Raw genomic sequence first — 12,509 nt, 5'->3', positions numbered from 1 at the left:
TCCCAGAAACCTCATTCCCTGCCCCCTCCCCCACCATCTTGTAGGCAGCGTGGCTCGTCCCCATCTCTGTGCTAATAAACACAATGTGGAGTGTGCGAAAAGGGGGTGTTCTCAGGGGCAGGGACGGGACCGCAGAAGTGCCATTATACTTCCCGTGCACTGTCCAGCCTCCCTCCTCCCACTCCAGCTAGACAGCTGAAATCGGCTGTCTAGGTGCAAATGCAGGGCGGCCGGAGTGCAGAGAAGATCCCCTCCATGCTCTGCCTGCCCTGCACTGGATAGTTGGCTGCCTTCGAATTTGGAGGCGGCTAACTATCCCCATAGGACTGCGCCCTAAAATTATTTAGGGGCTACAGCAATTCCCCTATGAGGAAAGGTTACAACAGCTGGGATTGTTTAGCTTGGAAAAAAGGTAAGGGGAGACATGACAGAGGTGTACAAAATTATGCATGGAGTGGAGAATGCGGATAGGAAGACATTTCTCTCCCTTTCTCATAATACTGGAACCCAGGGTCATCCCATGAAGCTGACTAGTGGGAGATTCAGGACAGATAAAAGGAAGTACTTCACACAGCGCATAGTTAAACTATGGAATTCACTACCACAAGACATAGTGATAGCCACCAGTTTGGATGGCTTTAAAAGTTTAGACAAATTCCTGGAGGAGGAGGCTATCAATTGCTACTAGTCTTGATGGCTCTATGCTACCTCCAGTATCAGAGACAGTATGTCTATATATACCACTTGCTGAGGAACTTGGGTGGGAGGGTGCTATTGCACTCATGTCCTGCTTGTGGGTTTCCTGTGGGCAGCTGGTTGGCCTCTGTGTGAACAGAATGCTGGATTAGATGGACCCTTGGTCTGCTCCAACAGGGATCTTATGTTCCTTATGTTAATATTAAATAATCTCAATTTTCAGACAAATATTGTTTCCCAAAAGGCCAAAAATATAACTCTACTATGGTATAGTCAACATTTCCCAACCTGCATGATGCAACCTAGTGCAAACTAACAGCAAGTGTAAGTGCTGGGTGGAACTCCATGTGGTGGCCATAATATGTGTACTAGCCTGGACAGCAAAGCTAGATGCCCTAAGACCAGCCCACTATTGGCTATTCATGGAGAGGGGTTAATTTTTGCATTAAAAAGAGCTAAACCCTCCACTCCTCGCATTACCTCCCTGCACCCTATTGCTAAAGCCCAACCCCAGTACTGAAAACAAGGCAAGTTGGGAGACAAATGCCACCGATGGAGCATGATGAGGTAAACTGTGTGTGTGTGTGTGTGGGGGGTCATCGGGGGTTGGACTCAATGGTCTTTTAGGCCCCTTCCAACCCTGCTATTCTATGACTATTCCATGATCTCCCCTCATTTTAATTCCTTCTGATATAAAAAAAAAATCCTCTCATCCATCCCCTTCATTCATGAATGGGACAGATACACAAACAACAAATGTGGCTGCCACTCCCTGTCACATCTAGTCTGGCTCTAGGACAAAACAAAGGTGGTTGGTTTACCGGAAAATACAAGTCTTTGCCACAACCTGTCAGTGATCAATACTGAGAAACAAAACTAGCACGAGGAGGTAGGTTTTGAGAGGAAGGGCTGTAGCTTAGTGGTAGAGAGCATGCTTTGCACACAGAAAGCCCCAGATTCAATCACTGGCATCGCCAGAAAGTGCTAGGAAGGAATTCTGCCTGAAACCCTGGAGAACCACTGCCAGTCAATGTTGACAATACTGGGTTAGATGGACCAACGGTCTGACTCAGCTTCTTATGCTCTTATGACTACATTGACTGGGTTTAAATTACAGAATGGTAAGTTTCAGCTGAACCTTAAGAGAAACTTATTAATGGCAAAGTTCAACAATGGAAAGGATTACTGGGGGGCGGGGGGGACGACTGTCCTTCACTGGAGCACAGGGTGGGTGACCATTTGTTGGGGATGCTCTGACTTTCCTGCATCAACTCACTAGACAGTTTGCAAGGCCCTTTCTAACTCTAGGCCCAGCAGCAGACCTTCAAAACAAATGCAAAAACATAGCCTGCGTGTTTAACAGTACAGGACTGGCACAAATCCAGCAGATGAATCCTTTTCCCATCACTAATTTCCATGCCACAAGAACCTTGTCTACCTGTCATGCAGTTATTAGATATACAGGAACCCTGTCAGAAAAAGCCATGAATCCCATGTTTTCAAAAAGTAATATAGCAAGAACTGTAGGACTGTGGTAATGCAGAGACTAAAAACAGGAATTATTATTCTTGGAGCACAGGTGTGCTAGCAACCAAAACAGAAGTTCTTTTTGTCACACTCTTTGCCCTGCGTGATGCTTTTGTTAATTGAGAAGATGCATAAATATTACTCATTAAAATTCCGTTCAAAAATATTGTGCAATCTTTGTCTTTCAAACATTGCATAAAAATAATCCACATGAAATGTTCTGGGTAATATTTTTGGTTCATGGGTAATGTGCTCTAAGTATATGTTGTGCCTGTTTTGACCTAGTGTTCAGGTCTTTAAGCCACAAACAATGCAAAGGCTACCTACTATGAATAAATGCAGCAATATGAGGCTTATCCTAACTAACCTGGCAGATAGAACACTGACTGAGGTAGCTAAATGTCCACAAATATACATCAAGGAATTTTGTGTGCATGCACGCACACAGACGGAACTGCGTATATTCACTAATAGATCAGTAGTGATTCCTCTGAGAAGGATGCAGCTGATCTATTATATAACCAGTGATGTGGGTTTCCCCCCAAAAATTTCCAATGCAAATTAGGTTCCTTTGCACAGGAATTTTTGAGTTTGCTTCGGAAAATGCTCTGATACCCTAGAGGTCTAATTTAATGTTTATTTTACTTGTATTTAGCTAAAAAAAAAAAGTACATGTTATTTTTTGTCCCACTACAACAGAAGTATTTGACCTGAAATTAGATTGGGGGGGTGGGGGTGGAGGTGGGGATTAAAGCACACTTAGAGCACAATCCTATGCATGTTTGAACAGAGAAAAGGCCTACAACTCCCCGCATGCCCTAGCCAGCATGGTGGGAGTTGTAGGCCTTTTCTGTCCAAACATGCATAGGATTACACCCTTAATGTCACTTTGGGCACTGTCCCAAGCATGTTTAAACAGAAAAAAGTCCTGGTTGGCTGGGAAACGCTGGGAGTTTTAGGACTTCTTTCTGAACATGGATAGGATTGCAACCTTAAATATTATGTAGACATTTTATTGGAATATTTGTAAAAAATTAATAGTATGTACTTCCCTTGCATTGCTTAAATTTAAGGAAAAAACAAAGATACTGAAAACTAATTAATTGTACCAACCCAAAGAAGTGTGCATGATATGCTGACAACCACTCATCTATTTCAACAGTGTTCAGTTCTCCTCCACTGAGGCTGTTGGAGCACCTTCCGTTTCACTGTCACTATCAGTTCCATTTCACTTTGAGAGAGAGAGAGAAATTTCAATGCATATATGTACAGTAGGGATAATGACCTGAAAAACATTAATTTCAACTTCGAAACTGCCAAGCTTGTCTAATATTGTATTTTCAATTGGCATACACTCATTTTTACTAATCAACTTACAAAATAGAAAATTTTCTGTGGAAAAATTTCTGCCCCACATCACTGGATTGTGATCATTTGCCAACTACTAGCTTACCACAGCATGCATGTACCTTGGTATGGGATCTGTATAGTTCTGCCAAGTGAAGAAACTAATGCTACTAATCCCTGCAAATCTAGATATCTGACTTGAGTACAGAAGTGTGGTTATATTTTCCTCACCTCCTTGGCAGGATAATGCAGACAACTGGTTTACCAAATCATTATATGCAATGCATGCTGTGGCCAGTTACCACTTGGCAAACGGCCCTATGTATCCACCCATTTATCTGTTAGTATTAAGTATGCCAGCATTTTCTGATATTCCGGTATACTTATATATGTCAGTGTGGATTCCTCTGCAATCTCTTCCTCACAGAATCCATCTTCTCATATCCAAAATGTTCACATATAATACATGCTGCCAGTGGTATTTACTATACACAGCTATACCAGCCTTGATGCATCTGCAGAGAAGGCTGTAAGGAATCTTAATTGCATACTTTTCATGCAGAACGCTAACTAAAAGGCTGGTGCAGTTAAAAGTCTACACCCATGCACTTGCCAAATGGAAGACTTGTTTCTGCATTTGGTTGTTCATACTTATATAGCTCAGGCAGCAGAGGGACAAGAAAAAACTTGTAGTGGATGGCACTGAGTCGTGTACTGAAGGTCACCCTGAAGTGCTTGAGTCAGGTGCCAATACAGAAACAAAACCACTGAAAAGCTCCTATTTCATGCTCAAGCAACATTTACAAGATTCATGTTCACAGTGACAGGCACATTTTCAAGAGTATAACATAATAAGACATGAAACAAAAATGCGAATTGCGGTATTTGTGTGCGTGTGTGTGTGTGTGTGTGTGTAGGAACGATGCAGGTATTACCATCTACAATCCACAAGGACCTTTTAGAGTGACATCCCATTGAAATGTCAAACGTTGTGCAGAAAAGTCCCCAACAGACTTTACATATTCTTTATTTAATTATGTGTTCAACTTATGAGTCACCCTCCAGTCAAAGCTCTCAGGGCAACATGGATGAATATAAAGTAACAGGTTCAATAAAACCCAATAAAATACAAAGTAAAATGCAGCAATTGTTATTGGAGATAAGAACAACTCTAAGATACAACTGGGCAGTAAACACATATAGAAAGTATAAATTCTAACAGAATAAAAAGGTCTTTGCCTGTTGCCAAAAAGTCAACAAAGAACAATTGCTCAACTTTCCACAATTGGGGGATACCACTGAAAAGGCCCACTCTCAGGAGCTACCCATTGAATCTGAGTATGTGCAGGTACTTGGAGCAGGGCCTCTGATGTTATCTTACTCTCTGAGCAATGCCACAATGGGAACTTAAGGCAGTGTTACTTCTTCCATGTGCAAGAGTTACAAAGAAAAGTAATAGAAGCACTAACAGCATATGCTTTCAGAGTGGCCTTAACAGAAATGTATGATTTTGTTGTTCAGTCGTTCAGTCGTGTCCGACTCTTCGTGACCCCATGGACCATAGCACGCCAGGCCTTCCTGTCCTGCGCTCTCTCCCGGAGCGTGCTCAAGTTCATATTCATTGCATCCGTGATGCTATCTAGCCATCTCATCCTCTGCCGTCCCCTTCTCCTTTTGCCTTCAGTCTTTCCCAGCATCAGGGTCTTTTCCAGGGAGTTTTCTCTTCGCATTAGGTGGCCAAAATATTTCAGCTTCAGCATCTGTCCTTCCAATGAGCACTCAGGGTTGATTTCCTTTAGGATGGACTGATTTGACCTCCTTGCAGTCCAGGGGACTCGTAAGAGTCTTCTCCAGCACCACAGTTCGAAAGCATCAATTCTTCGGCGCTCAGCCTTCCTTATAGTCCAGCTCTCACAGCCATACATTACTACTGGGAAAACCATAGCTTTGATTAGACGGACCTTTGTCGGCAAGGTGATGTCTCTGCTTCTTACTATGCTGTCTAGGTTGGCCATAGCTTTCCTCCCCAGGAGCAAGCGTCTTTTAATTTCATGGCTACAGTCACCGTCTGCGGTGATCTTGGAGCCCAAGAAAGTAAAATCTGTCACTGCTTCCATTTCTTCCCCTTCTATATGCCAGGAAGTGATGGGGCCAGATGCCATGATCTTAGTTTTTTTAATGTTGAGTTTCAAACCAGCTTTTGCACTCTCCTCTTTCACCCTCAACAAGAGGCTCTTGAGATCCTCTTCGCTTTCTGCCATTAGGGTGGTATCGTCTGCATATCGGAGGTTGTTGATAATTCTCCCAGCAATCTTAATTCCGACCTCTGATTCATCCAACCCGGCATTTCTCATGATGTACTCTGCATATAAGTTAAATAAGCAGGGTGACAATATGCAGCCTTGTCAATAATAATCACCCTTAGCGTATGCAATGATTATGTAAACCTATAAAGCTGACAAATACACAGATGGTTTTAGAACTAAGTTATGGAAGTAGACTTGCATGCAGTAGTACCATTTCTATTTATCTGTTGCCAAACTACTCATGTGCAGACATAAGGTTCATGGTAGAAGCTCAGTGAATGGTCTGCTCTAGAGTTGCTGAAGTGCACACCAGGATGGAAGCCCCATGTGATAGCAGGAAACAAGCATAAACAATAATTATTTGGAAATACTATTTACAGTAAATGCTAGGAATCAAATCTTTAGGCATGTCTTTGTACCCAAACTCTGCCAGATTTTACACGGATTGATGCATGTTACTGTGGCATATGACCTGGTTCCCAGGTTCTTTCAAAGTATGTTACCAGTGGGTTACCAGTGTGTAAGCAACCCTGGTTTACCTGTTTAACCACACATATTTATATTCCTCACACAACCAGATACCATCTTACTCTAAAATTAAATTCTTCACTCTAAATATATTACAGAGTTTTCTATTTCCAGATATCACTCTCTCAAACAAGACTTGCCTTTTGTTTCTTTACCATAAAAATATCAGGATAGCAGCACTAAATACAAAGCTTATACATACACAGATACAAACACATGATAAATTCAACATCATCCTAAATTAAGGCTTCTAAGCAGAGCAATAATAATTGTTAGTTTCAAGCTTACTAAGATGGTTTACAGGCAACATTTTGGGAATAGCTCATCCAAAAGGATAACTCCAAATGTTGTATGTTCAAAGTCTTCTTTATATTCTCTTTGGAGGCTATGAAATATGGTTAGCTTGTTTTTACTTCATTTATTTGTACCATTAAGCTACATTCCTAAAGATACTTTTCTGTTCTTAAATCACTTATGTCTAAATAATTTCACTGAAATTTAAACTTCTTATCAAGATGATTATTACATACAAAAATATTTCAGAATTCCATGACATGTTATAGGCATGTTGGTGACACAAGAATTATTTTTTTCCCTCCATCCTGTCTTATATGTAAAAACACACTCTGGTATGTACAATGTGAGAACATTGACCTTGTTACCTTATCTGATCACATTCTTGTTTTATGAACCACCTAATTGCTTTTATGGTTCTATTTTACTATAAATCTAATATGGGTACTTATCTCCTTGTGTCCTGAGTGCAAAACCTGGGACTTCTTGTCTAGATTCTTTTCTTATCAGTAAAGAGTACCCATGAGCCAATCACCAATTACTAATGGTTTAGCACTTCCATTTCTCATCTGGGAAGCTTCAAAGATAAGACAAGTGCAATTACTCTTGTATCAAGACACAGAGCTGAGTTGCATTGGGCTTTGGAATTTCGTATTTTAATCCAGAATTCTCTTGGAGAAAGCCAATTATTGGATTTCCTCGTTTTTACAGTGTGGGCAAGGAGGTGCAAATATGGAAGATTTGCCCCATTACTATTGTAGCAAATATCACAACACCCTGTTTATCTATGTGGTTTAACAGAGATCCAAAACATTCAGGTAATAAGTTGTTTGGATAAAGAGGACGGCTATTTACATATTTACACACACAAAGGGAGAGGTGGGAAGTTTCATATAAACAGATTATTTCTGTATTTGTTGATCTGAGAAAATTTTAACCCACTTTTTCCCTCCAAAAAAGGAGTCACTTAGAGTAGTTTGCAAAGTATAAAAACAAAAAAAGGATAACTAATCATTAAAACACATTACGTTAAAGGCAGCAGCAAATACAAAAACACATTACGTTGAAGGCAACAGCAAATACAAAAACACCCAAACCATCAGTAAATAAAATTAGGGATTTTATGGCCACTAGGATTATTTGGTTTCTGGCAACCGAGGTCAGAGCCCAAAAACCACACTCCCTGCCCCCTCCCCCTTGAAGCTGGCACGGTTCTGTCCTTATGCAGTGTCCTATTGGGTCTCTTCCCTCCCCAAAGCCACACCTAGACAGGCAAAATCACCCACCTAGGCAAAACTGCAGGGCAGCCGGAGCACGGAGGGGATCCCCATAGGGTAGTCAGCGGCCTCCAATTTCAGAGCTGGCAACTATCCAGATAAGATTGCACCCTTAAGCTTTGATAACAGAGCAGATAGTTTAAAAGATAATGGGCTTCTATATACACACCCATACGCATACAAATTATGCCAAGGGTGGAAGCATGTACATTATTTGAGGGTAACTTTAGATTTCATTCACAGTGATTAAGGTTGCAATCCTATGAATTTTATCTAGGGAGCAAGTCCCATTGAACTCAGTGGGGCTTACTTCAGAGTGCATTTTATTAGTGCTGCATAGTCCATACATACACAGTGTTATGTGCGTCCACTTCCCCTAGAGGTGAGAAATGGCAGGGGCAATCTTACAGGTTTAGCTTTCCTTGAATGAGAGAGCACTGGACCTTTATGGTGTCTTTATAATATCTACTTTATTTACAAATATATAAGTAGAGCACACGTGGATGCAAAGAAGCTCTCCTACAATGCAGTATATCTGCTAAACCACATCATATCCCCAGATAGACACACTGTTCCCCGAAAGTGCCTTCAGCTAATTCAAAGTTTTCGCTCTCCCCCTTCTAAAACAGCAAAACTTGTTTCATCACATAACCATTAGCTGCCATCAGTCAATCATTATGAGCTATTAACCACTAGTACGCTAACAACTGAATTGTCATGCAGCAGTTCTACCAACAGTCAGCTTGGATTACTTACCTGCCGCTCCAAGGCATTTTAACCAACCTATTGTACTTAAAGTCCAGGTGGCTGAAAAGATGGTTTATTCCCCAGGCTTTGAGCGCACTGTTCTCAGGGAAGAGGGAATTATGTCCACATTATTGACTACTATTCCATAATAACTTAGAATCAAAAGGTATGTGCATGTATCTGTGTCACACAAAGAAGTTTCTAAAATATGACATGTAAAGAACAGCATAGGCGCCGCGGTGGCTTAGTGGTTAAGACGCTGAACTGCAGACCGGAAGGTCGGCAGGACAGCAGTTCGAGACCCAAGTGCCGCGTGACGGAGTGAGCTCCTGTCTTCAGTCCCAGCTCCTGCCAACTTAGCAGTTCGAAAACAAGAAATTGCAAGTCGACAAATAGGTACCACTTCGGCGGGAAAGGTAACAGCGTTCCGTGCACCTCGGTGTTCAGTCATGCCGGCCACATGACCACGGAAGCGTCTTCGGACAGCGCTGGCTCTTCGGCTTAGAAACGGGGATGAGCACCGCACCCTAGAGTCGGACACAACTGGTTGGGGACACCTTTTAAAGAACAGCATAATTAAGTATTTTACTCCTGATGCATACTATCCAAAGCACGAAGCAATTTGCATATTTTTAATGCACGCTTCTTCGCAAAGTAATGTGTGAAATAAGTATTGTGGCCCTGAATGTGTACTTTGCAGTGTATTATGTAACCATGTGTTGCAATGCCGGCCTTGGCGCTGGGAGAGAAGGCACACAACCGATTCCTCAGTACACACACATGCAGTGGCAGCCATCCACATAAATTGATTGTGCACGGATCCCCCACCCCCAGTGGGGCTGGAGTCTCATATTAAGCATTCCATAGGGAATTTCTACACCAGCCTAAAATCCTGCATTTAAAACGGGCTTTCTGCTTCTGCTTTAAATGCAGGATCACAATTGACTCCCTTTACACGCGCTCCCTTTACACGCACTCCCGTATCTGAGTCTTCCATTATCTTTCATTGATCTCGCTTCTCTTCTTGCCTCCTGTGCCTGAAGCGGAACACAACCCTATACACGCGCTCCCTTCTCCCGGTATCTGAGTCTTCCATTATCTTTCATTGATCTCGCTTCTCTTCTTGCCGCTGTGCCTGAAGCGGAACACAACGGGGTAATTTGATAGCTCATTAGCTGTGATCTATTTAAAAATGGAACAAAAGGCATTTAGTGCAGGAGGGTCATGGCAGGGTCATGGTGTCATGTAAAGAGCCTGCAAACTTCCATGAAGGAGCAATCTCAATCGCAGGATAAAAGCTCTGTGTGATGAAGCAAGTCTTCCCTTGACCGTAGACCCTTATGGCCTTGGTCAAATCACAACAGCTGCAAGGCTAAACACCCTAACTTAGGAGTAAGTCCAGCACAACTCATGGGGAATTAATTCTAAGTAGATGTGCAAAGCATTGAACTGTACCTCTTGGCCTCAGTTCTCCACCTGTGAAGTGGGACTAAGTGCTATTTTGAGCCATATTACAACCTTCTGTGTAGAAAACATTCTGTAGGAAATAATGTGTAACTACGTGCAGACTGACTTTTGTGAAAAACAGAACAAAGAAGAAAAGCAAGAAAGGCTTGATGCATGTACATATGCCAAAACCTGCAATCACCTATAGTTTATCAATTCTACTTTGCATGTACATTGGTTGTGCAATCATCACACAACAATTTACATGTGAGTTATCATGGTACAGAAGGAATTTCATGTGGGAAGCGGCCCTGATAACAGCCTATTAAGGATAAAACCCGATTACGATGTAGAACCATACTTTGCAAATTATAACTGTGCTATGTATGTGATAAATAGAGCTAGAGCTCTGTCATACATACATGAAGATGGAATAAGGGAGAATCATAGAATAGTAGGGTTGGAAGGGGCTTATAAGACCATTGAGTCCAACCCCCTTACAGGCTGTACTTACCTGTCACCTTTCCTTTAGCTGGTGGAAATAGAAATAGAACCTGCACTGAAATACATTTCAAGGGTGGTGACAGAGAGCCAAACAGATGACCACACTTTGGGCATGGGGTCCTAGGAGGCAATTCTATAACACTTACTTGGAAGAAGACATGCATAGGATTATGGCGTTAGTCATCTGTATCTTCCCACCAAATGGTGAGGCGAATTTTACCACGCATCAAGAGCAGAGGTCTTTTTTGGAAAGCAGAGGGAAAAAGAGATGTAAAAGGGTTGGTGCGCAGGGAAAATTTTGTTAGTTTTTTAAAAGAAATTATATTTATATAATTGCCTTCCTTCAAAGAATCCAAACTCTTTCCCCTCCTTCCATTGTATCCTCACAACCCCGCAAGAGTGCAGTTAGGCTGAGAGACAGTAACAGCTCCAGTATCACCCAGTGAGCATCATGACTGATTAGGGATTTGAACCTGAGTCTTCCCGGTTGTAGCTCAACATTCCTGAAACCTGGTACCCTCTCCAGTAGTTTTAAACTCCCAATCCCATCAGCCCCAGCCAAAATAGTTAATTATCTGAAATTATGGGAGTTGTAGTCCAAAACAGCTGGCGGGTAGGGAACCTATGGCCTGGGGTTGGATCTGGCCCTTCTCAAAGCAATCCTCAGGTAGGAAAGCTGCCCACATCTCTGGAGAGGCACTCAGCCCTGGACTGCCACCTACCTGAGCTTTGAAAATGTGGATCAGGACAGCTGTCAGCAACCTGTTCCGCACCTTCAACTTTAAATGGTTCAGCTCCACTGGCTTTCAAAGGTGCCCCCTTTTTACTTGTGGGCGGACCCAGATTGATCTTTTTCTTTGGGTCAACAACTTAGAATCATAGGATAGTAGGGTTCGAAGGGGCCTACAGTACCATCGAGTCCAACCCCCTGCTCAGTGCAGGAATCCAAGTCAACTTGTGATAGGAAAAAAAGAAAAATCCCCACCCCTGACTTAGGGCCAAAACAGACATTACTTTAAATTGGTTTCTAGCAGCTATGTCTTCTTTTCATGTTTACCCTAGAGTAGGCACAGCAGCCCCATTTTGGATCTTAAAATCCCCAATGCTCTGGTCCAGATCACCACTCCATGCCTACTCTAGAGTAAAAATGACCACAAACAGAAGAAACCTGTGGAAACCTGCTTGACACAGATTTAAAGTAATCTTTGTTTTGAGCCTTTATTTTGTGGCTTCTTTGGGAACAGCGACAGATACGACTTGGTGGGATCCCTGGAACTTGGGCCAGGAACCATGACCCAACTTAACCTGCCTGACAGGTTAAATGGGGCTGGGAAGGGGAGAGAGCTAACAATACACTCGACCCTCGAAGTCCTCGGAGGAAAGATGGGCTATAAATATAACACATAAACAAACAAGCTGCCCTGAGCGCACGGGAAAGGAGGGAACATGAAACCAGAGCCCACCATTTGTACCACGTTTCACCACGCATCCGCCCTCGCTGCGAGCTAAACGCTTCTTTCTCAAGGGGAAGGGCGGCACAGCTGACCGAGCTCAGCCTTTCCCAACCCGCGCTGGCCGGAGATGACAGGAGTTGTTGTCAAGCCCCATTGGAGAGCGCCGGGTTGGGGACGGCTGCCCGAGCTACTCCCTGCATGGTGCGCGCGTGTGAGAGAAGGGGTGGTTGAGGCAACCCAACGCGTGCAGCGCGCACATGTGAGGGAGGAGGAGGTCTCGCCCCTGTTCTGGAAGGAGCCAAGCGCTCTGCGGCGGCCGCCGCCCCCTTCCCGTCAGTCCTTCGCCTCGCTTTCTCCTCCTCCGTCGTCCTGCGGCGGGCAGG

The 12,509-nt window shown here is 43.1% G+C and overlaps 1 long non-coding RNA gene across 1 annotated transcript; it reads right to left on the bottom strand.

The window, feature by feature from the left end:
• Positions 1-4,563: 4,563 nt before the first annotated feature.
• LOC146350816 (uncharacterized) lies at positions 4,564-12,483 on the bottom strand. Its single transcript, XR_014789412.1, has 5 exons — positions 12,136-12,483; positions 10,819-10,912; positions 9,123-9,279; positions 7,985-8,065; positions 4,564-5,932 (listed from the first exon to the last, which is right to left on the bottom strand). It is a non-coding gene; the product is annotated as an uncharacterized LOC146350816 (long non-coding RNA).
• Between the last annotated feature and the right edge of the window lie 26 nt (positions 12,484-12,509).

The sequence above is a fragment of the Heloderma suspectum genome, chromosome 3 (assembly GCF_057233095.1).
Source record: "Heloderma suspectum isolate Gila_16-S chromosome 3, 16-S_ref, whole genome shotgun sequence".
In the NCBI taxonomy this organism is placed as follows: Eukaryota; Metazoa; Chordata; class Lepidosauria; order Squamata; family Helodermatidae; genus Heloderma; species Heloderma suspectum.
This window is presented reverse-complemented; position numbering and strand designations above follow the sequence as displayed.